Raw genomic sequence first — 22,187 nt, 5'->3', positions numbered from 1 at the left:
CAACGAGTCGAAAACAGTAAGTACGATATGTACTTGTTTAGTAGGATTTACTTTATGTTCACTAATGTACAAACACGTTATATCAACACAAAGTATCACTCGAAAGTTTCACATATTCAGAGATTCAGAACCCTAGTAGGGTAAGTGAACGAAACGACTCAATAAAACACTATTACATACCCTTCGAGGTGTGTAGCTTTCATGACAAATCATAACGGGGAGTGCAAAGCCCACAATACAAGGCTGAACACTATTAATAATAATAAACAAAGTCTCTTTTTAAAGTCTATAAACTTTTTACTAAACACTGGGGGCACCCAACTCCTGTAACGTAGTAAAATATTACTCATGATGGGAAGATTTCACGAGAAGCAGCAAAAATAATCGAAACCACCTATAAATCGAGCCTACCTTCGGTCCGAAGTCACTTTCGGCCTGAGACCTCTTTTGGTCCTACACTTACTTTTGGTTTGAGGCCATGTTTGATTCATCTCACTGCGGCACGACCTGGACTACCGTCGGTTCCAGATTACCTTCGGGTCATCTCTACTCATAGTTCAAACCAATTTCGATCCGAGGTCTCATGAACCGAGACCTCACACCAAATTTCCCCTGAGCCTCACAACTCAAACCAAGGTAGAAAACCCAAAAGGGACCCTCTTGGTCCGAAGCCCTCTAAGTCCATAACATGACCCTCTAAAATGTACCGGACAATCTTCGCATACGCCGGAACACCCTTCTTAGGGCCATATTCCATAGGGGTTTACGACCGTAAACCCAAAGGGAAATGGTCTTAGGGCCATAAACTCCATTAAGGAGTGAAATGGTGCCCTAACTTCTTCTATAGACTTATACTTCAAGAGGAAACACTTCTAATGGCTTGTAGAACTTCAAAACAACAAATGGTAAAAAAGAACATGAGTTTACGGCCGTAAACCCATGGGGTTATGGTCACAAAACCGTAAACTCCAAGGGAGTTTACCCTTGAACCCCAAACACAATAGCAAGGTCCTACAACACTTAGATGCAATCCTTATGACTTGTAGCACTTATACAAGGTGTTGTACATGTCTTGGGATGTCTTAACTTTGTCAATTAGTGGTTTAAAGTCTAATTGGATACATATATGTGTGATTATATGTTAACTAGGATCATAGTGTGTGTACAAGTCTTCACTTGACACCTAGCAATCCTACATCATTCAGTTCATCCAAACCACCATCTTCAGGTGGGTTCATACCCCTTAATCAATGTTTTAAATGATTTTAAATGCTTTAATGGGGGGGGGGGGGGGGGATACAAGTAGAAAACAATATGTTATAGAATCAATCACATGTAATTTATAACTGTGTTTTCAACCAACTGATCTCACAGACTTCAAAACGTGATACATGAAATGGTTTTCTATCTTAAAATATTTTGTTGTCAAATGAATTACTTTTGAGATGTTTTATAAAATGACATCAAGTCATTGTTATTTATTGTTCACAACTCTTAAATGTTTTACAAAACCTCTTTCATGTCCTTGATCAAATCTATATCTATACACTTAGGTTCATATATATACATATTGATACGACAGCTTTCATTCTTCATTCAGTTCCCACACTCTTGAGTAGCCAGGGTGTATAAACCTTCTTGGACCACAAATACATTCCAGTAAACTATTATAGGGATAGTTTAGGGGATACAAAAGATTATTCTTATTACAAGGAATCACACCAAAGTCAGTTCATTCATGAGTCTATACTAAATGCTATATGAAGAGATACACTTACCTGGATCATCTTACATAGATACACTTACATGGATACTTGTACCTAGATACTATATGATGAGATACTATTACATACTATACGTGTAGATTATTTCTGTCTATCCTAGTACAAAAGGATACTATATGGGACTAACCATTCCGGAACCCATCTGTTAGCAACAGTGGTAATGAACATCTACGGATGCCTACGGTTAATACTTATACTAGGGGTACCTTTACGGGACTAACCATTCCTTCGACCTGCTGTTAGCTATAGAGGAACATGAGCATCTACGGAGGTTCAAGGTTAATACTTTTCGGCAGTCGCAATGTCGTGTTTATCCTAATACAAAAGAATAATACTTATATGGCTATATTTTCCCTATTACTTTTATTTTGTGATACATTAACATAAACGATGAGGTAGACTATATATTGTTAATAGTAGTCATACAGGGGAAAAACCATCTTTGTTACAGCAAAACATTCAAGTCTTGGTAGAAGACTACTTTCAAAACATTCGGGTCTTGGTAGAAGACTACTTTTATACTAGTAGGAAATATGGGATTTTCTAGGGTTTTCATACTTATATCAAATGTTTCATTCAAAGGTTTACATGGCATTCATAAAAGCTTTCCAAAACAGAGTAATGACACTTAAATACTTATGAATTCACCAGCTTTATGCTGATCTACTCTTTCAAAATAACTTGTATTCTCAGGTCACCAGTAGACAGGTACTATGACCAGGTTTTGAGAAGACGGAGCACAGACAAGACTCGTCTTTTATTTTGATTACATATTTTGGTGTCTTATTACAATGAAAGAACACACATGTATTAAAACTTTACTTTTAATGCAATGGATGATGTTGTTGCTTGTTTACTACTTTACACTGTTATGATCCTTCACATGACGTCCTCCACCCCTGAACGTTTCCGCCGTTCTTGGTTTTGGGGTGTGACAGATTGGTATCAGAGCATTGTTTATAGTGAATATAGTATATCAACCCATAAAATATATACTAACTATAAATACATTGGGATTAAAACACTCTGACTAAGATTTTATACTTTTAAATAATCAAATATTTAAGTAAGTATACGTGCTTGCATTCATACTAAAATCGGTGTCACAACGACAAGAACAAAAGTATTACGATTGTTGAATATCACAAGTGAGCCTGGGGATATATGGTCAATCTTGTGAGTGGCATAGCCTGATCAACTATGCTGGTCCGAGGAGTGATTAGCATATGCCCAAGAATGGTTGTGATGTGGCAACAAGTCTAAAAACGTACCAACACAACCACAAAGAAATACCATAGGGGTATTCGATCTTACTGTAATTACTTATTTGAGAACTAAATAGATTTTTATTAATATGACAATAGTTGTCTAGTGGATACACTAAGGTTATATGTACTAGGATGTCATAGACATAGAATCTGTGAATCTTCGCCTTATGGCCTGTCCTTGTTGGGTTAGGGGCTTAGGGTTAGGGCCACTTATTCCAAGGTCTATCCTATCCTAACTAAATATAACTGGTATGCACTAAACAAGTATTGAGGCAACTGATAAAGATCATCTTATAATTATCTTAGTTAGTTCGTCTATTTAGTTATTTCTTATATCCCTTTTCTCGCGTAGATTTTAATGGATGGATTTCACCACGGCGACCTGTACTTCCCAAACCAAGGCAACGCTGGATGGCTAGAGGAAGAACCAGAAGATGATCACCCAATCCCTTTGGATGATCACCATGCTGAGGGTTTTTCTGATAGTTCTGACTCGGAGCCTGAAGTTAACAACCTACCTCCAGCTGCTCAAAATCCGAACCTGAACCCCCATCCCGCATTTCAAGGACCCACACCTCTGTGGGCCACAAACTTGAATAGGTGGAGTCAGGAACAGGGTCAACCTATCCCCTACAATGGAGACAGAAGCTTCTACAACCTCACTGAAGGAGGTTCTGCTGACAGGGTCCTACCCATCATGGTTCGTAGGATTTCTCGGAACACGATACTGGGTCAATCAACTATCAATCGAGTCTTGGAGATTGACGACAAATCTGGTGTTAACATAGTCCACATTCGCCAACTAGAGTTTGCTCATGAAAGGACTCTGGTCCACAATGCAGCTCTGCAGAGAGAACTTGCTGAAACCCAAGCTGAAGTTAGGGAACTTCAAGCTCAGAAAGTGAGAGCTGACAGGCGTATAAGGGACATATAACGCCTACTGTCGGGATCAAGAACTCATGCTAGCATTTCTCGTCGCCTATAGAATCTCATCGACTCATCTTTTGGATATAACCTAGTTTATGTAAAAACTTTGGTCTAATTTCCTATCCTTGTAAATGTAGCACCTGGTTCCTGGTACGTAAAATTTATCTTAGTGTTTTTCATTTTTAGCCTTGGACTCGGCGAGTTGTAGGTCCGACTCGCCGAGTAGAGACGGGATCCGGAACACGTTTAAGTTGGCGACTCGGCGAGTCCATATTCTGGACTCGGCGAGTCCCCGTTGTCTGATGAAACCCTAAATTTCAAGGGTTTGCACCCTATTTAAACCCTCTTATCCGCCCCTAAGCTCGCCCCCTTCACCCTCAGAGCCTTATACTTCGTTCAAGCCTTGTTCCTTGTGAGATTGAATCATTTTGGTGTGTTTTCTTGAAGATTTGGAGAGGGAAGGAGAGTAGATCACGAAGAGAAGAAGGAGGCCAGGCATATTTGTGTTATCTCAGTGATTTCCTTGAGGTATAACTCAGTTTCCCTCTGTTTTCATGCTTATTGTCCCTTGTAGCTCCGTGAAAGCCCTTCTCGAGCCTTTTGCCAAGCTTGTTTGTGTTTTAGGGTTTGTAATAAGTTGTTTAGCCTCTAGATCTAGGCATGATTAGCTCCAGGAGCTTGGATCTACTGCCTTTATGGAGCCATATTGCATGAAAGCCCTAGATCTACTCTTTTGGTGCATTTTGAGCCCTAAAACCCTCATTCGTGTTTATTTACACGTAAAGTTGGAAACTTTACGTGTTAATCGCGTGTATAGTATTTGCATGTATAGTATTTGCATGTGGCAGACTCGGCGAGTCGTTCATGTGGCAGACTCGGCGAGTCGTTCATCTGACTCGGCGAGTCGAGTCGCGAGTCCCCGAGTTTTTCCCCTTTTTCGTGTTGTGGGTTGGAGTAGTGAGTCATGGGGGTGTGACTCGGTGGGTTAGAAGCCAGACTCACTCATTAAGTAACTCGGCGAGTCAATGCCATGACTCGACGAGTTCAAGGCAATCTTCTTGCCTCAAGAACAGACTCGACGAGTTGTTTATACAGCTCGGCGAGTCTCAGCATAATGTGTTCTTCGGATGAAGAAGAACTCGGCGAGTTGTTCATACAACTCGACGAGTAGGATGAAAGACTATTGGCCTTTAGTTTAGAAGGAGAACTCGTCGAGTCAATGCTTAACTCGACGAGTAGAGACGGGTTTATGGTCGGACAAAGGGATAGGGACTCGGCGAGTTGGCAAGTCAACTCGGCGAGTCGGGCCAACTGGCAGTTGACTTTGACTTGACTCTTGATTGGTAAGGGGTAAATGGTCATTTTACCCTGAGGTCGGTTAGCAGTATTTGACTAAGGGTTTTGTGGGAATTATAGCCGGAGGATTTCCGGAGCGGCAGCAGCAGCAGAGAGTCTGTTCCCACGCAGATCAGCAGCTACTTCGAGGTGAGTTACCTTCCAGTAGCGGTGGGTCTACGGCCACAATGTCGGCCCACCATTAGGAGTTGTATGATAGATGATGGTCTCTATGATATTCGTCTAGGGTTTCTACTACCTGTGTTATGTTTATGTGCTAGTATGATATGATGCTATGTGATATGTGTTATGTGGTAGCAGTAATGGGTGAAATAGTCCCCAGTATCCGGTCGTAAGGACCGAAGGGGTAGGTCGGGCTCCCAGATATGCCCGATAGTATCCGGTCGTAAGGACCGAAGGGGTAGGTCGGGCACCCAGATATGCCCGGCAGTGTCCGGTCGTAAGGACTAAAGGGGTAGGTCGGGCACCTAGATATGCCCGGCAGTATATATATGTTATGTGATTATATGGTATGTGGTACAGTGGGGGAACTCACTAAGCTTCATGCTTACAGTTTTTAGTTTTGGTTTCAGGTACCTCTTCTTCGAAGGGGAAGGAGTCGGCGTGGTACCGGTACATCACACACATGCCTTGTATTCCGCATTATGATATCTTCCTGGGGATTTGTACTCTGACACTTTTACATTTTATAAAAATGTTTTCCAAACATGCAATATCTTTGTGAAATGATATGAACGTTGAGCGTTTTATTCCTAATGTTTTGCTAAATACATGTTTTAAAAATGATTTTTTTGGCTCGTATTTTGGGACATTACAAGTTGGTATTAGAACCCTGGTTTGAGGGATTCGGACACACCTTCGGGGGTGTTTGAACTCAAATAGAGGGATTAAGAGATTTTAAAATGAGAAAATGTTTTCTAAAAGGCTAAGTAAAGGGTTTTAAGAAAGAACAAAGTGTGTGATGTGCGCGACCGGCCGAGCTTAAGTAAGTATTCCCCAAAGTACCCACACAAGCTTATGTTATGTTTATCAGTTTCAGTAGAAGAGCATGCTAGAATAGTTATAAGGATCTAGGAGTGATGCCTTATGTGCCTGCCTTATGTGTTTCAGTGTATGAAAACTGCATGCTAGAATTGAGTAGACAGCAGTAGGATAGCCTGTTAGGTTATGCCTGATAGTATGAGTTTAGCACTGTATGCTAGTTCGGTTTCTCTCTATGAGAACGGATTTGCTTGAGATTGTTCCCTTTTTGTCTGAATGCTGCTTGCTTTGTGCTTTGTGGGATTCTGAGTGATGGGAGTTAGCCATTAGGTGAATATGTCACGTCACATGTGATCAGGGTTGAATAATCTTAGAGTGCTGGATTTGGCCCTATTGTGTAGCTCTCGTTTGAGTCTAACTGTTATAAGGATGAATCTGTTACTCGAAGGATTATTTGAGCCTCATCACATGTGATGGTATTCAGGTAATGGCTAACTGGCATTACAAGGAGGCCTTCAACGGCTGAGGACCGGGTCGAGTGGAGTTAGAGATTTTCCTGGGGCAAGCCTAGGATGAGTATAACGGTGATCAGTTGTAGTGATAGGGACCTGGTGGAGTCAAGGCAATCCTTGGAGAAGGTACGGATAGATGTGGAAGGTAGTATGGGCCCGTACTACTGAAAGCAGAGGATCCGTACCCAAACCGAGGAAGGCCAAGATAAGACCAGGAAACTTGTAGTAGGTGTGATTCCTCCAGAAGTATCGGTATCATTAACGGTTATTATTTATGTATTTCAGAATGGTGGTACTACACTCGAGGCCAGCAGTTGGTAGTACAGGAGAGGGATCGGGTTCGGGATCAGGTTCCGAGCCAGTAGATGAGGGGCTATGCGAGTTCACCGCGTCATAAATCACCAGAAGCATCCTTGAGTCGACCCCTATTATCTTCAGGTCGATCAAGGAAAGGATATTGGGGTTGATGGAGGATCGCCTCTGGGCATTCAGGAGCGACATGGCATCTGGCCACTCGAGATCCCGCACACTGTCCTTCAAGGACTTCCAGGGCAGTGGTGCGTCGGATTTTCACGGGGCGAAGGACCCCATAGCTTCCAGACAATGGATTGCAGACATTGAGTCTGCACAGATGATTAGCTTTTGCCCTGAGGGGTCGAAGGTGAGGTTCGCATCGAGGTGTTTACGAGATCGAGCTAGGGATTGGTGGGAGTCTGTGGGTGACTCGCTGGGAGCCTCGGCTGTTGAGGCTATGACTTGGTCGGACTTCGCGACCAGGTTCAGGGCAGAGTTCGCGCCGGCTGTCGAGCTTCAGCAGCTGGCCAGGGAGTTCTTGGATATGAGACAGACGACGGAGACTGTGGCAAAGATTACCGCCAAGTTCTGGGAGAGGGCGTTGCTGGTGCCCCAGTACGCGGGTGATGAGGATATGAGGAGGACCCGTTATCATGACGTGCTACGAGCTGATATTCAGGAGCATGTCAGTTTTTCAGCTTGCCCTACCCTGGACTTTATGATTTCCAGGGCAAGGGAGAGGGAGATAGATCTGGAGCACATCCGGAAAAGGAAGGCGGAAGAGGGGCATGTTATGGGGGCTTCGGGAAAGAAGCCCAAGGGATTGGATGCGGGACCGAAAGGCCAACAGGAGCGGGACCGCTGTAAGAAATGTGGCAGGGCGCACGAGGGAGCGTGCAAGATAGGATCGTCAGGCTGCTACAAGTGCGGCAAGTCAGGGCACTTCAGCCGGGATTGTACCGCCCCTGCACCTGTGATGCAGACGTCTGAGTTTCCGTGTTTCCATTGCAACCAGAGGGGCCACAAGAAGGCCAATTGACCCCAGTTGACAGCATCAGCGCCGGTTAAGGCGCCAGCTCCATCTAGCCTGCGGATTACAGATGGCCGGCAGGGCAAGGCAGAGGCTCCAGTGGTGAGGAGCGGGGTGTTTCAGCTGACTGCAGAGGAGGCACGTGCCGCACCTGATGTGGTGATGAGTATGATTCTTTCCCTCTATTTTATTTTTATGATGTTGTGTTATTGATATGTGCCCTGTGTTCATGCGTTATGATCGTTCCATGTGAACGGTATCCTAGTTCAGGTGTTGTTTGACTCGGGTGCCACCCGGTGATTTGTTTCCCTTGCGCTTAGCAAGAGATTTACTGAGTCTTCGGGCATGTTGGATTGCCCTTTAGAGGTAGAGATTGTCGATGATCGATCGGTACGAGCATCAGTAGTGTTTAGGGATTGTGTTCTGAGGTTATTTGAGGAGCGCTATTTGGTGGATTTGGTTCCCATCCCGTTGCGAGGGAACAAGGTGATCATAGGCATGGATTGGTTGAGCCCTAATGGGGCGGTGATAGATTGTGCACAATAGCTAGTGCGGATCAGGACCCCGAGTGGGGGAGAGTTGGTGATCCACGGAGAGATGCCGCAGAGTGGACCTGCAGTATGTTCAGCAGTGAGAGCTAGGCGCTACCTTCAACTGGGTTGCACGGGATATGTCGCGTATGTTCTGGATACCCAAGAGACGGGTAAGCGACGGTGAGCGAGGTTCCAGTGGTGCGAGACTACACTGATGTTTTCTCGGAGGAGCTTCCTGGAATACCTTCGGAGCGTCAGGTAGAGTTCAGGATCGACCTAGTTCCTGGTGTGGCTCCGATAGCCAAGTCACCTTATCGGTTGGCTCCTCCTGAGATGCAGGAGTTGTCTACGCAGCTGCAGGAGCTGCTAGACAAGGGATTTATTCGACCAAGCAGTTCACCCTGGGGAGCCCCGATCCTATTTGTGAAGAAGAAGGACGGGTTGCATCGGATGTGTATAGATTACCGGGAGCTGAATAAGGTAACGGTGAAGAACCGTTACCCACTCCCGAGGATTGATGACCTCTTTGATCAGTTACAGGGAGCATCTTGGTTCTCCAAGATCGATTTGCGTTCAGGTTATCATCAGATGAGGGTCAGAGAGGAGGATGTACAGAAGACCGCGTTTCGGACGCGCTATGGCCATTATGAGTTCGTGGTGATGTCGTTTGGGCTCACCAATGCTCCTGCCATGTTCATGGACCTCATGAACCGCGTGTGTAGACCAATGCTGGATCGCTCAGTGATAGTTTTCATTGATGACATCTTGGTTTATTCCAAGACGCAGGAGGAGCACGAGGAGCATCTGAGAGAGGTTTTGGAGACCTTGAGGAGGGAGAGCTTGTACGCCAAGTTCTCCAAATGTGAGTTTTGGTCGAGGTGCAGTTTCTGGGGCACCTCGTCAACCAGAAAGGGATTTCAGTAGACCCGGCCAAGGTGGAGGACGTGATGAGATGGGAGGTTCCGAAGTCTCCATCCAAGATTCGGAGTTTCCTAGGATTAGCAGGATATTATCGGAGATTCATTCGGGATTTCTCCAAGATAGCCGTACCCCTGACACGGTTGACTAGGAAAGCCGTGGTCTTTCGATGGGGGCTGAGCAGCAGGCAACGTTCGAGATTCTGAGGCAGAGATTGTGTGAGGCGCCAATCTTAGCTCTGCCCAAGGGCGTGGAGGATTTTGTGGTGTAGTGTGATGCGTCTATATCGGGCTTAGGCACATTATTGATGCAGAGGGGACATGTCATTGCTTATGCCTCGAGGCAGCTGAAGCCTCACGCGGCGAACTACCCGACGCATGATTTAGAGTTGGGGGAGGTGGTCTTCGCCCTCAAGATATGGCGTCATTACCTCTACGGGGTTCGATGTACCATTTTCACGGACCACAAGAGTTTGAGGTACCTCATGGATCAGCCGAATCTGAACATGAGACAGCGCCGGTGACTGGACGTGGTGAAGGATTATGATTGCGAGATCCTTTATCACCCGGGGAAGGCCAATGTGGTGGCCGATGCACTTAGCCGCAAGGCGGCGCCGATTAGGGATATTTGCATGAGGATGACTGTGGCGACTCCCCTGTTAGAGCAGATTCGGGAAGCTCAGCAGGAGGCTATGAAGGAGGAGCATCGGAAGAGTGAGCGTATAGTGGGTCAAGTCACCTCCTTCGATTATGATAGCCGAGGGTTATTGACACTACACCGTAGGGTATGGGTGCCGTATCACGGAGGCGTGCGCCAGATCTTGATGGAGGAGGCACACAAATCCCGATTCTCTATTCATCAAGGGGCGACGACGATGTATCGGGATCTTCGCCTAGAGCATTGGTGGCCCGCATGAAGCGGGATGTGGCGTGGTATGTCGAGCGGTGTTTGACCTGCAGGAAGGTCAAGGCCGAGCATCAAAGACCGCACGGCAAGATGCAGCCGTTGGATATCCTGTTGTGGAAATGCGAGGATATTACAATGGATTTTATCACAAACCTTCCACGGACGGCGCGAGGAGTATATTCGATTTGGGTCATCGTGGATCGGTTGACCAAGAGCGCCCATTTTATTCCAATTCAGGAGAGTATCTCGGTCGAAAAGTTGGCTGATATCTATATCAGGGAGATAGTGATGTGGCACGGTGTGCCAATGTCAGTGATATCAGATCGAGATGTGCGGTTCACTTCCAGGTTTTGGAAGAGGTTTCATGATGAGTTGGGCACTCGTTTGCATTTTAGCACCCCTTTCACCTGTAGACGAATAGTCAGAGTGAGCGGACCATCCAGACTTTGGAGGATATGTTGCGGGCATGCGTGCTAGACTTTGGTGGTAGCTGGGATACCTATCTTCCCTTGGCTGAGTTCTCGTACAACAACCGCTACCACACGAGTATTGACCATCCCCCATTCGAGATGTTGTATGGACGGAGGTGCAGGACCTCGATATGTTGGGGTGAATTTGGCCAGAGGGTCATGGGGAGCACCGAGGTGGTGCTTAAGACGACCGAGAGGATCCAGCAGGTTTGAAGCAGGCTTCAGACTGCGTAGAGTCGGCAGAAAAGTTACACTGACAAGCGTCGATCAGACCTAGAATTCCAGGTCGGGGATATGGTTCTCCTGAAAGTGTCGCCTTGGGAAGGCGTCATTTGATTCAGGAAGCGGAGCAAGTTGGGCCCGAGATACATTGGTCCGTTCAGGGTTGTAGCCCGGGTGGGCAAGGTGGCATATAGGTTGGATCTGCCAGCCGATCTCAATCAGATCCACAGCACCTTCCATGTCTCCTAGCTGCGGAAGTGCCTCGTGGATGATTCAGTGGTGGTGCCGTTAGAGGATATACAGGTTGATGACAGCCTGAATTAGATTGAGTGCCCAGTCGCAATCCTCGACCGGAATTCGAAGGATCTAAGGAATAAGAGGGTGGAATTAGTAAAGGTGCAATGGCAGCACCGCAAGGGTTCGGAATGGACCTGGGAGCCGGTGGAAGAAATGATGGAGCATTACCCCGAGCTGTTTCAGGATCGAGCGGCAGACATCGAGGACGAAGTCTAAAATAAGTGGGGGAGATTTGTAGCACCTGGTTCCTGGTACGTAAAATTTATCTTAGTGTTTTTCATTTTTGGCCTTAGAATCGGCGAGTTGTAGGTCCGACTCGCCGAGTAGAGACGGGATCCGGAACACGTTTAAGTTGGCGACTCGGCGAGTCCATATTCTGGACTCGGCGAGTCCCCGCTGTCTGATGAAACCCTAAATTTCAAGGGTTTGCACCCTATTAAAACCCTCTTATCCGCTCCTAATCTCGCCCCCTTCACCCTCAGAGCCTTATACTCCGTTCAAGCCTTATTCCTTGTGAGATCGAAGCATTTTGGTGTGTTTTCTTGAAGATTTGGAGAGGGAAGGAGAGTAGATCAAGAAGAGAAGAAGGAGGCCAGACATATTTGTGTTATCTCAGTGATTTCCTTGAGGTATAACTCAGTTTCCCTCTGTTTTCATGCTTATTGTCCCTTGTAGCTCCATGAAAGCCCTTCTTGAGCCTTTTCCCAAGCTTGTTTGTGTTTTAGGGTTCGTAATAAGTTTTTTAGCCTCTAGATCTAGGCATGATTGAGCTCCAGGAGCTTGGATCTACTGCCTTTATGGAGCCATATTGCATGAAAGCCCTAGATCTACTCTTTTGGTGCATTTTGAGCCCTAAAACCCTCATGGGTGTTTATTTACACGTAAAGTTAGAAACTTTACGTGTTAATCAGGCCCTAGAAACCCATATCTATGAATGGCATGAGCTAGATTCAAGCAGAATCGCGTGTATAGTATGTGGCAGACTCGGCGAGTCGTTCATCTGACTCGGCGAGTCGTTCATCTGACTCGGCGAGTCGAGTCGCGAGTCCCCGAGTTTTTCCCCTTTTTCGTGTTACGGGTTGGAGTAGTGAGTCATGGGGGTGTGACTCAGTGGGTCAGAAGCCATACTCACTCATGAAGTAACTCGGAGAGTCAATGCCATGACTCGACGAGTTCAAGGCAATCTTCTTGCCTCAAGAACAGACTCGACAAGTTGTTCATACAACTCGGCGAGTCTCAGCATAATGTGTTCTTCGGATGAAGAAGAACTCGGCGAGTTGTTCATACAACTCGGCGAGTAGGATGAAGGACTATTGGCCTTTAGTTTAGAAGGAGAACTCGTCGAGTCAATGCTTAACTTGACGAGTAGAGACGGGTTTATGGTCGGACAAAGGGATAAGGACTCGACGAGTTGGCAAGTCTACTCGGCGAGTCGGGTCAACTGACAGTTGACTTTGACTTGACTCTTTATTGGTAAGGGGTAAATGGTCATTTTACCCTGAGGGCGGTTAGCAATATTTGACTAAGGGTTTTATGGGAATTATAGCCGGAGGATTTCCGGAGCGGCAACAGCAGCAGAGAGTCTGTTCCCACGCAGATCAACAGCTACTTCGAGGTGAGTTACCTTCCAGTAGCGGTGGGTCTAAGGCCACAATGCCGGCCCACCAGTAGGAGTTGTATGATAGATGATGGTCTCTGTGATATTCATCTAGGGTTGCTACTACCTGTGTTATGTTTATGTGCTAGTATGATATGATGCTATGTGATATGTGTTATGTGGTAGCAGTAAGGGGTGAAATAGTCCCCAGTATCCGGTCGTAAGGACCGAAGGGATAGGTCGGGCACCCAGATATGCCTGGTAGTATCCGGTCGTAAGGACCGAAGGGGTAGGTCAGGCACCCAAATATGCCCGACAGTATATGTATGTTATGTGATTATATGGTATGTGGTACAGCGGGGGAACTCACTAAGCTTCGTGATTACAGTTTTCAGTTTTGGTTTCAGGTACCTCTTCTTCGAAGGGGAAGGAGCTGGCGCGGTACCGGTACATCACACACATGCCTTGTATTCCGCATTATGAGATCTTCCTGGGGATTTGTACTCTGACACTTTTACATTGTATAAAAATGTTTTCCAGACATGTAATATCTTTGTGAAATGATATGAACGTTGAGCGTTTTATTCCTAATGTTTTGCTAAATACATTTTTTTAAAAATGAAATTTTTGGCTCGTATTTTGGGACGTTACAGTAAATCTTAGACCCGTTAGGTCTTGATCTAGTCATAGTTCTGTCAAAATTTTCCTATCTTGGTTGATGTAAGGCCTACTTCTAGGCCACGTTTTCCCGAACTTATTACATCTGTAATTCCAGTATTGTTGACAAATATTTAATCATATGGAAGTTATTATCCAAATGCTATCATCTTCATTCAAACATACTATTCATTGTGCTGTTGGACTATGGAGAGTTAGTCCATGAGTCACTCTCATTATTCATTTATTCTTATCCATGTTGTCATCTTTTTAAACATACAGTTAAAAGATGTCGTCGCGCAGAAGTCCAAGGCGTAACCCAAATAACGAAACGCCGATACCACCACCTCCTCCACCACCTTAACCTCCTCAACCACCTCCTCCTTTCGACGCTACTATGTTCCGGGCAGCCTTCACAGCAGCCGTAGCAGCTGCCGTGTCAGCCATCAATACTCCTGTCCCTAGTGGACCGGGAACAGGTGCACATCCTTCCAACCACGGCGAGAGCCATGTCCATCCCAGGGAATGCACCTACAAGGACTTTACAAATGCTAAACCCTGAAACTTCAATGGAACTGGTGGGGTTATGGTCCTAAGGTAATGGATTGAAATACAGAAACAGTCTTTGAGATCTGCGCCTGCCCGGAGGGCAACAAGGTTAAGTTTGCTACTTGTACCTTTTCTGACAGAGCACTAACTTGGTGGAATGGTCATGTTAAGTCTATGACTATAGTGGTGGCAAATTCTATTAGCTGGGAAAACTTGAAAGCCATGCTGATGAGAGAGTACTGTCCTCGAGGGGAAATACAAAAACTCGAACAGGAACTCTGGGGTCTGGAAATGGTTGGTTCCGACATATCAACCTATACGAATAGATTCTGTGATCTGGCAATTCTATGTTCTGATATGGTTGCTCTCGAGACCAAGAAAATAGAGAGATATATATGGGGACTGTCGCCCCAGATCCAGTTAAGTGTGTTAGCATCCATGCCTGTCACTTTTGAAAGCGCCAAGGAGCTGGCACAATCTCTCATAGATCACGGGAAACACCAGAACCCAACAATCCCTACACCCATCCATAAAAGGGAAACAACAACGACAACAAGAAGAAGGGGTGGAACAAGAGGAAAAGAGGAGCTTCGCAAGAATCCTCAAAGAAACAACAACTTGTGGCAATCAATGTTGCCACGGTAACCCCTGTTGTCCCTGCAAACCCCTTACCAACAAAAACTTATGCTGGAAATCTTCCGAGGTGCAACAAATGCAACTTCCATCACCACGGACCTTGCAAGGAAATGCAGTGCTCTAACTGCAACAGGAAGGGGCATACAGCTCGTTTCTGCAAAATTCCTGCAGGGCCGACCGCCCAAGTTCCTAATGCCGGTGTGGGCCAAGCTTGCTACGGTTCTGGCGAGGTGGTCCACTACAAGAGGAACTGCCCTAAGGCGGGGATGGCTGGCGGAGTAGGAAGAGTTTGAAGAGAATTGTTATCGAGATTTAAGAAAACGATTATGATTGAATGATTGAAAAGTAAGAACACAACAAGTAAATATTAATCAGATCTTATATTAATGAAGACTGATTACAAAACTTTTAAGCAGAAAGAATACTCGAGAGCAAAAGTCCTTTCTACTTCTATCCTCAGTCCCTATTTATAGGAAACCTGAGTGTACAAAAAATATACTAAGTCTATTACAATACACTTCGCATAACCTGCGACTTAGTAAAATAACTAAAAATGCGTAACTAAACAAACAACCATTTCGACTTTTACAATACTAAGACTCTACAATCTCCCCCTTTGTGAACAGTCGAAACTATTCAGTTCATAAGCCTTTGAATAGCTGAGTGAATAGTCTTTTGCACTTCTCCATACCAAGAAATCACCTTCTTGAGTTCCTTCTTGTCTCCTTCATTATTCTTTTTGCAGTTGTTCATACAAACAATAAAGTTCGTATATTGCGAAGAAGTATATCTTTCAACCTCTGAGACCTTGAACACAAATTTATTGGGCTTCCCCTTTGTATCTTTTCCTAAAAATACCATGCCAGACGGTTTCAGACATATTTCCCCAACAACATACTTAGATAATGCTGACTGGGTCAAGGTATCTTCCCATGGAGCATTCACTTCTCTTCCCACAGATGTTGCGAGTTCTTCATCAGTTAATGCCAAACAATCGAAGTAATTATTGATAAAAGTCTTGACATGTGCGAACCCGATTCTAAACACTTCAGTTTCAGATCCTTTGAGCTTATTCTCTTCCATATGCTTCAAAATAAGACCCACTTGAATAAGATCATTGCAGTTCATCAGAGGGAAGTCAGCTATTGTGAAATCATACTGCTTGTTATCAATTCGAATAACAAAATAACGAAAATTCTGAAGCATGTCTTCAAACATCATATCCTTCTTGATCGTTAACACCTTTTTGATCTTCATCAAAGACCATACTTCATCTGAATTTTTTCCCAATACAACATGAAATCTGATTTTCATGTGTATGAAGTCATCAACATTATCAAACTTTTCGCTAATCTTGTACTGAGCTGTAATGAAAAACATTTCATTTATCAGAAAATCCAACTGACATTTGTCCGAATTCGCAATATCGTAACTTCTCTTTGGCTTCTTCTCGAATTCATACATGTCCCTTCCCACAACTTTCGACTCTATAGTTTCATAAGAGTATAGCTTCGCAGGATCTCCTTTATTCATTGTGGGAAGATCACTTGCCCTTTGTCTCATTATGCTTTGAACTTGCCTCATTCTTTCCAACTCAGCCTCTGCTTCAGCTTTCTTCTCCTCCTTCGATTTTTCATACAAAATTCCTTTTCCTTTTCCCACATTATCAGTTGGAGGTTTCGTACTAGAACTTCCTTCTTTTAACCCAATCGATATTCCTTTGGCAATTGGTCTTGTGGTTATTGTTGTTGAGGAAATCGACATCGTGAATATTGGAAGAGTAGATTTGAGCTGAGTAGATATGACTTTCCCCAAGGTCTTCGCATCATCCTCTTTACTTGAGTTTTTCTCTCCCCCTTGCACCTCTGTGAAAGCAGGTGGGGCACTCTTTGGTAGTAAAGAGATGAAGTTCGCAATCGGAGCAAGTGCCTTCTGAATTGCTTGTTCCAAAGTATTTACTTTGAGAGACAAGAATTCAGGAGTGAGAATAGATGGAGATGAAGATTGCGAAATCAAGGCTTTCAACTCTGTCACCATTTTAATCAGTAGATCAAACTTCTCCTTGTTTTCTTTGTGATTCGCTTCAAAGATAGGAGCAACAATAACTTTGTTGATGTCTGAGATAACTACATCAACCCTCTTTTGTACTTCAATTTGTTGAGAAGTAATATCTTGAAGCTCCTTCGCAAGTTCAGACTTTAATTCTTCAATTTTAAACTTCACATCCTCCCGCACCTTCTTTACATCCTGCACAAACAAAACATGACGTTCTTTTGCAACATATTGTAAATCTTTAACAATTCCATTGAATGAACTCCCTTGAGCTTTAATGCGAAGCTCATTGTTCTTGTCTGTCTGATCAACCTTATCCAATATTATTTTCTCAGCAGCCTTGATCATCTCATCAACCTCCATTCCTGAGATAGATGACATTCTGCCAGAATCAGCTTGTGACTGAATAATGACATTCAACTTTTGATTCAGGACTTTGAATTGCTTTCCTGTCATAAGCATATGATCAGGTATATCCTCCTCCTCTGAATCAAAGTGTATATCTTCAAATACTCCTCCAAAAGCTCCTCCTTCGGTTTCATTATCAGACATGGGTTGCGAAGGTTGAGGAGTTTCAGGTGATTGTGAGGGAAATAAGGTTGTGAAAGGATTTTGTAGAGGATGGTAAAAAATGGACGAGGTAGAAAGTGTAGAATATGGAAGTGAAACGGGTGGTAAGGAAATGGGTAATGTAATTGGTAGGCTAATTGGCAGAGTGGTTTCAACACTTGTGATAGGTGCCCCCATATCAGATACGTTGAAAACCGTATCGAAAATAGGTACCTCCTCAGAAACTGATTTGGTAGTGACTATTTCAAGTGGTTGTGTGGAAATTTGCGAAACATGTATAATGGACATAGGTGGAAGAGAAACGATTACCGGTGTAGAAACTGGTGGAGTGTCTGGAACCACCTCTTCATCTAAAGAATCATTGCGAATAATCAACTTTCGCTTCTTCAACAAAAATTTTTGCATCTGTTTCGCAACATCCTGAGCTCGTTGCCTCTTAGATCCTGGAGAGACAGGAGCTGGAATACTGCGAACTGTCACCCCCTTACTACTCACTTCGGTTTTGCGAATCTTTTTCAATACCCCTGATTTTGAGGGTATTGTTTCCTTCTTCGATTTGGATGAGGTTTCCTCTATCTGAACCTCTTCTTCTTGACTTTGTTTCGAAGATTGAGCATTTTCATCCTTCTTGGTGGCCTTCTTCTTCTTTGGGGTTTTTGCAGTGACTTCCAATAAGATCTCAGTCTCCACAGCTGGATCAAATGTCTTCATATATCGTATCAACACCTTGTGAGTGGATGATAATTTGCGAAGCATCGCATCTAGAATGCGAGCAATATGAGAAAAAATGTTTTCATCATCCTCCACCTCCTTCGGAAACTGATACATTGAAAATTCCGCAACCTCAGCATCCTCTAGAACTAGAATACCCTCTTTTTCATACGCCTTTTCCAGAATAAGGCTCCAATATCTTGCACATGAGACACCTTTCTCAGAATTAGTGTTTTACAAACTTTTTACGAACTCCTTCCACAACTGAGTTCCATAATCAACACTAAGATCATAGTATAAGCTCATCACTATTGCATAGACTTCCATACGTCCCCTGTCCAGACCTACTGATCTTCCTGTCAAACATCTGAGGAAAATTCCAAATAGAAAATTCCACATACATGGTAATCCAGACTTTCTGAAATCACTAATCTTCTCCAATGCTGGCTGATGACCCATTTCATTGAACATAAAGATGATTTGGGAATTTAGAGGTTTGAAAAAGGGAGGGTTGTTAGGAATGTTCAAGAACTCGATGAACATTTTCTTGGTGAGTTTGAACCTTTTGTTGTTCATCATATGGAAGGTAATGACATCAGTTGCATAGTTGTATGAGGTTGATGATGCTGCTAATGACAACCAAGTCATCGGAACTGAGAAGGAATTGAACATTGTAGTAGACAGAGGAGATCTTTTCAAGGCTACGATTAACATCTTCAATCCTTCTGGGTATGAAGAGACATTGGGATCAACCAGATAGTTGGTTCTTTGGATCTTCATGAGTGATTGTGAGAGAACTTCATCAGTGTTTGATTGAGTACCGGCCATTGTTAGGGTTTGAATGAGATGAAATTGAAGAAATTTCAAGATCTTTAGGATTGTGAGAGTTTTGTTCGTGTAACCATATACACTGATCTTTATCCCCCTTTTATAGGTAACCCAAATTGATTTGAAATTAAAGCGGGATACATTTAATGTTATCCGATCTGGCACCTTGAAAATCGGACCATGACTGTAAAAGATAGCCATGCTGTAAAAAGTAACTATCACATCTCCTAGAAAACCGGACAAAATACCAACCATCTTGAGTACACAACCTGTCAATTTTCCCGTTATAGAATTTGAACCATTAAAACCCTTCGCATGGAGGCAAGGCTCTTTCACTTTTGGGATGTAAAGTGAAGTCATATGCCAGATTTGCGAAATCATCAGCCTGAGTTGGTATTACTCAGAACCTCAAGGATTTCGTGAGTGCAGTGTTTCAAAGAAATAAGATGAGAAACAATAAAAAAAAATTTGGAATTCTGTGATGTCAAAAATTCAATTTGACACAAAGGCAGTTAAACCCCAGGAAAAGGTTGCTTCGTTAATCATCAAGAGAGATGATCAACAACCTGTGTAGTTTCCCGTGAATTACAATCGAATACTTTTTGATAAGTATCAAAGGGCTTCTTTTGAAAGATACTTTTGGGTTGGTTTCAAATTTCATTACATATCAACCTAAACATAAGGTGAGAAATTGTAACTGAAATTACTTGTATGACCAGTGTAGTCAGTGACTAGTTGGCTTTTGAAAATATTTATCATGACTAGGATTTGCGAATAAAACTCACACAGAAATCATATTCATAAAAAATTTTGTACTGGATCTTGTTGGGTAACAAACATCGTGGATTGCGAATGTTTGATCAAGACCACACATGCGAATTGAATATGATTTGGAGTTTCGAAATTTTTGGTACAGAAACAAAAGTTTCGTTAAAATCTGGAACTATGTTCCCCGTCAATTCCTTAAAGTTTATGATGTTTGGGTTTCACTTTCATCACGGACTCATGATTTCAGATCATAAACACAGAATTTTTGTATATCTAAGTCTCGATGGGTTTGATCAAAGACCTCTCGGACATACGTCTTTGTGTGTGATTTGTGTGAAGAATTTTGAGATGAAAAAGATTGGTTATAAGATCGAATGTACCTCTGTTATTTGAGGACCAAACAGAAAACTCTTAACTCATATGAGAAGAGTAAGGTAGCTCTTTTGACTTATGCGAATACAAGCCTTTTGGGAAGAAATTTTCATGTGATAATTTCATTAAGGCTTTCTTTTCTCACACATAGAGTCACATGAGGCTTGAGTCAGCATGCTGCAGCATGCTTCAAGGGACATCCTAACTAGTTCAAATTAAAAAAAAAAATGATACCTTCCCATAGAAACATATAAGCATGACCTCTTCGCATTAAGCCCTGGACTAAACTCAAAACACACTAAAGAATATTTTTGTGATTTTTAATTTTTTTTTCAAAAATAAAAACATAACAAAATAAAATCTTTTTGGATTTTTGATTTTTCAAAAACGAAAATGAATAAAAATAAAATCTTTTTGTATTTTTGTTTTTTCAAAAACGAAAATGAATGACATAAAATCTTTTTGGATTTTTCAAGTTTAAAAAAAATACAAAATGAATCGTAAACCTAAACTTAGTTGTCATGTGTGTAAATGCGAAGAAATGTGAATGCGAAGCCATGCGAAGCCTCTGAATGAACAGTAACATCTGAACAATACTGACTCATAACTGCTGAATGAACCTTTCATGCTTGATATTTTGAAATTGAATTTGCATCAATCATCCCCAAACCTGCTAAAATTCATACAAATGATTTTTCATCAAGAGGTTTAGTAAAAATACCAGCAAGTTGTTCAGTTGTTTTAACAAAATGAATTTCAATATTCCCATCTTCAACATGATCTTTGATAAAATGATATCGAAGAGCAATGTGTTTTGTCTTTGAATGTTGTACTGGATTATGACAAATGCGAATTGCACTTTGCGAATCACAATACAAGAGAATATTTTTCATGTTTATTGCATAGTCACGAAGTTGACTCTGAATCCAAAAAATTTGCGAAGTGCAAGCAACAGCTGCAATGTATTCAGCCTTAGTAGTTGATATAGCCACACAAGTTTGCTTCTTCGATTGCCAACTTACCAACTTCCCATCCAATAGTTAACATCTACCACTCGTACTTTTCCTATCCAAAGTACATCCTCCTAGATTAGAATCTGAAAAAGCTTGAATGAAAAATCTCGTTTTCGAAGGATACCAAAGTCCTAACAAAACTGTTCCCTTAAGATAGCGAAAAATATTTTTCACTGCAGTCAAATGAGTTTCTCTGGGATTAGCTTGATATCTAGCACAATTACATACCGAAAACATAATATCAGGTCTACTTGCAGTTAAGTACAATAAAGACCCTATCATGCTTCGATAAAGTGTTAAGTCAACAACAGGAGCATCTAACGAAGGAGTTAATCTTGTTCCCATTGCCAATTGTACTCTCAATTTTGTGCTGTTGGTCATTCCAAATTTTTCAAGCAAGTTCTTCGTGTATTTTTCTTGATTGATTAAAATTCCATCCCTGTTCTGTCTTATGTTCAATCCAAGAAAATTATTAATTTTTCCCATCATACTCATTTCAAATTGACTCTTCATTAGATTTTCAAATTCGATTGACAATGCTGGGTCAGTTGAGCCAAAAATAATATCATCAACATAAATTTGAACAAGCATTAGATGATTCCCAACTTTCTTGCGAAATAATGTGGGGTCAACTGATCCTTGTTTAAATTTAGATTATTTCAAGAAGTTTGTAAGTGTTGCGTACCAGGCTGTCACACCCCCAAACCAGAATGGCGGAAACATTCGGGGGTGGATGACTTCACGTAGTATCACAACCATTGAATATTGTAAAGAAAGTAACACAACCATCACATATATAATGAAAACGTATGTTGTTGCGTTATACATAATAGCAAAAGAATATTACAATGAGATGATAAATATTCAATAATAAAACATCTTTAGTGTTTCCTTCTCCAAAAGCTGGTGGTTACCTGTATTACTGATTCCTTGAGA

The sequence above is a fragment of the Lactuca sativa genome, chromosome 8 (assembly GCF_002870075.4).
Source record: "Lactuca sativa cultivar Salinas chromosome 8, Lsat_Salinas_v11, whole genome shotgun sequence".
NCBI classification, from domain to species: Eukaryota; Viridiplantae; Streptophyta; class Magnoliopsida; order Asterales; family Asteraceae; genus Lactuca; species Lactuca sativa.
This window is presented reverse-complemented; position numbering follows the sequence as displayed.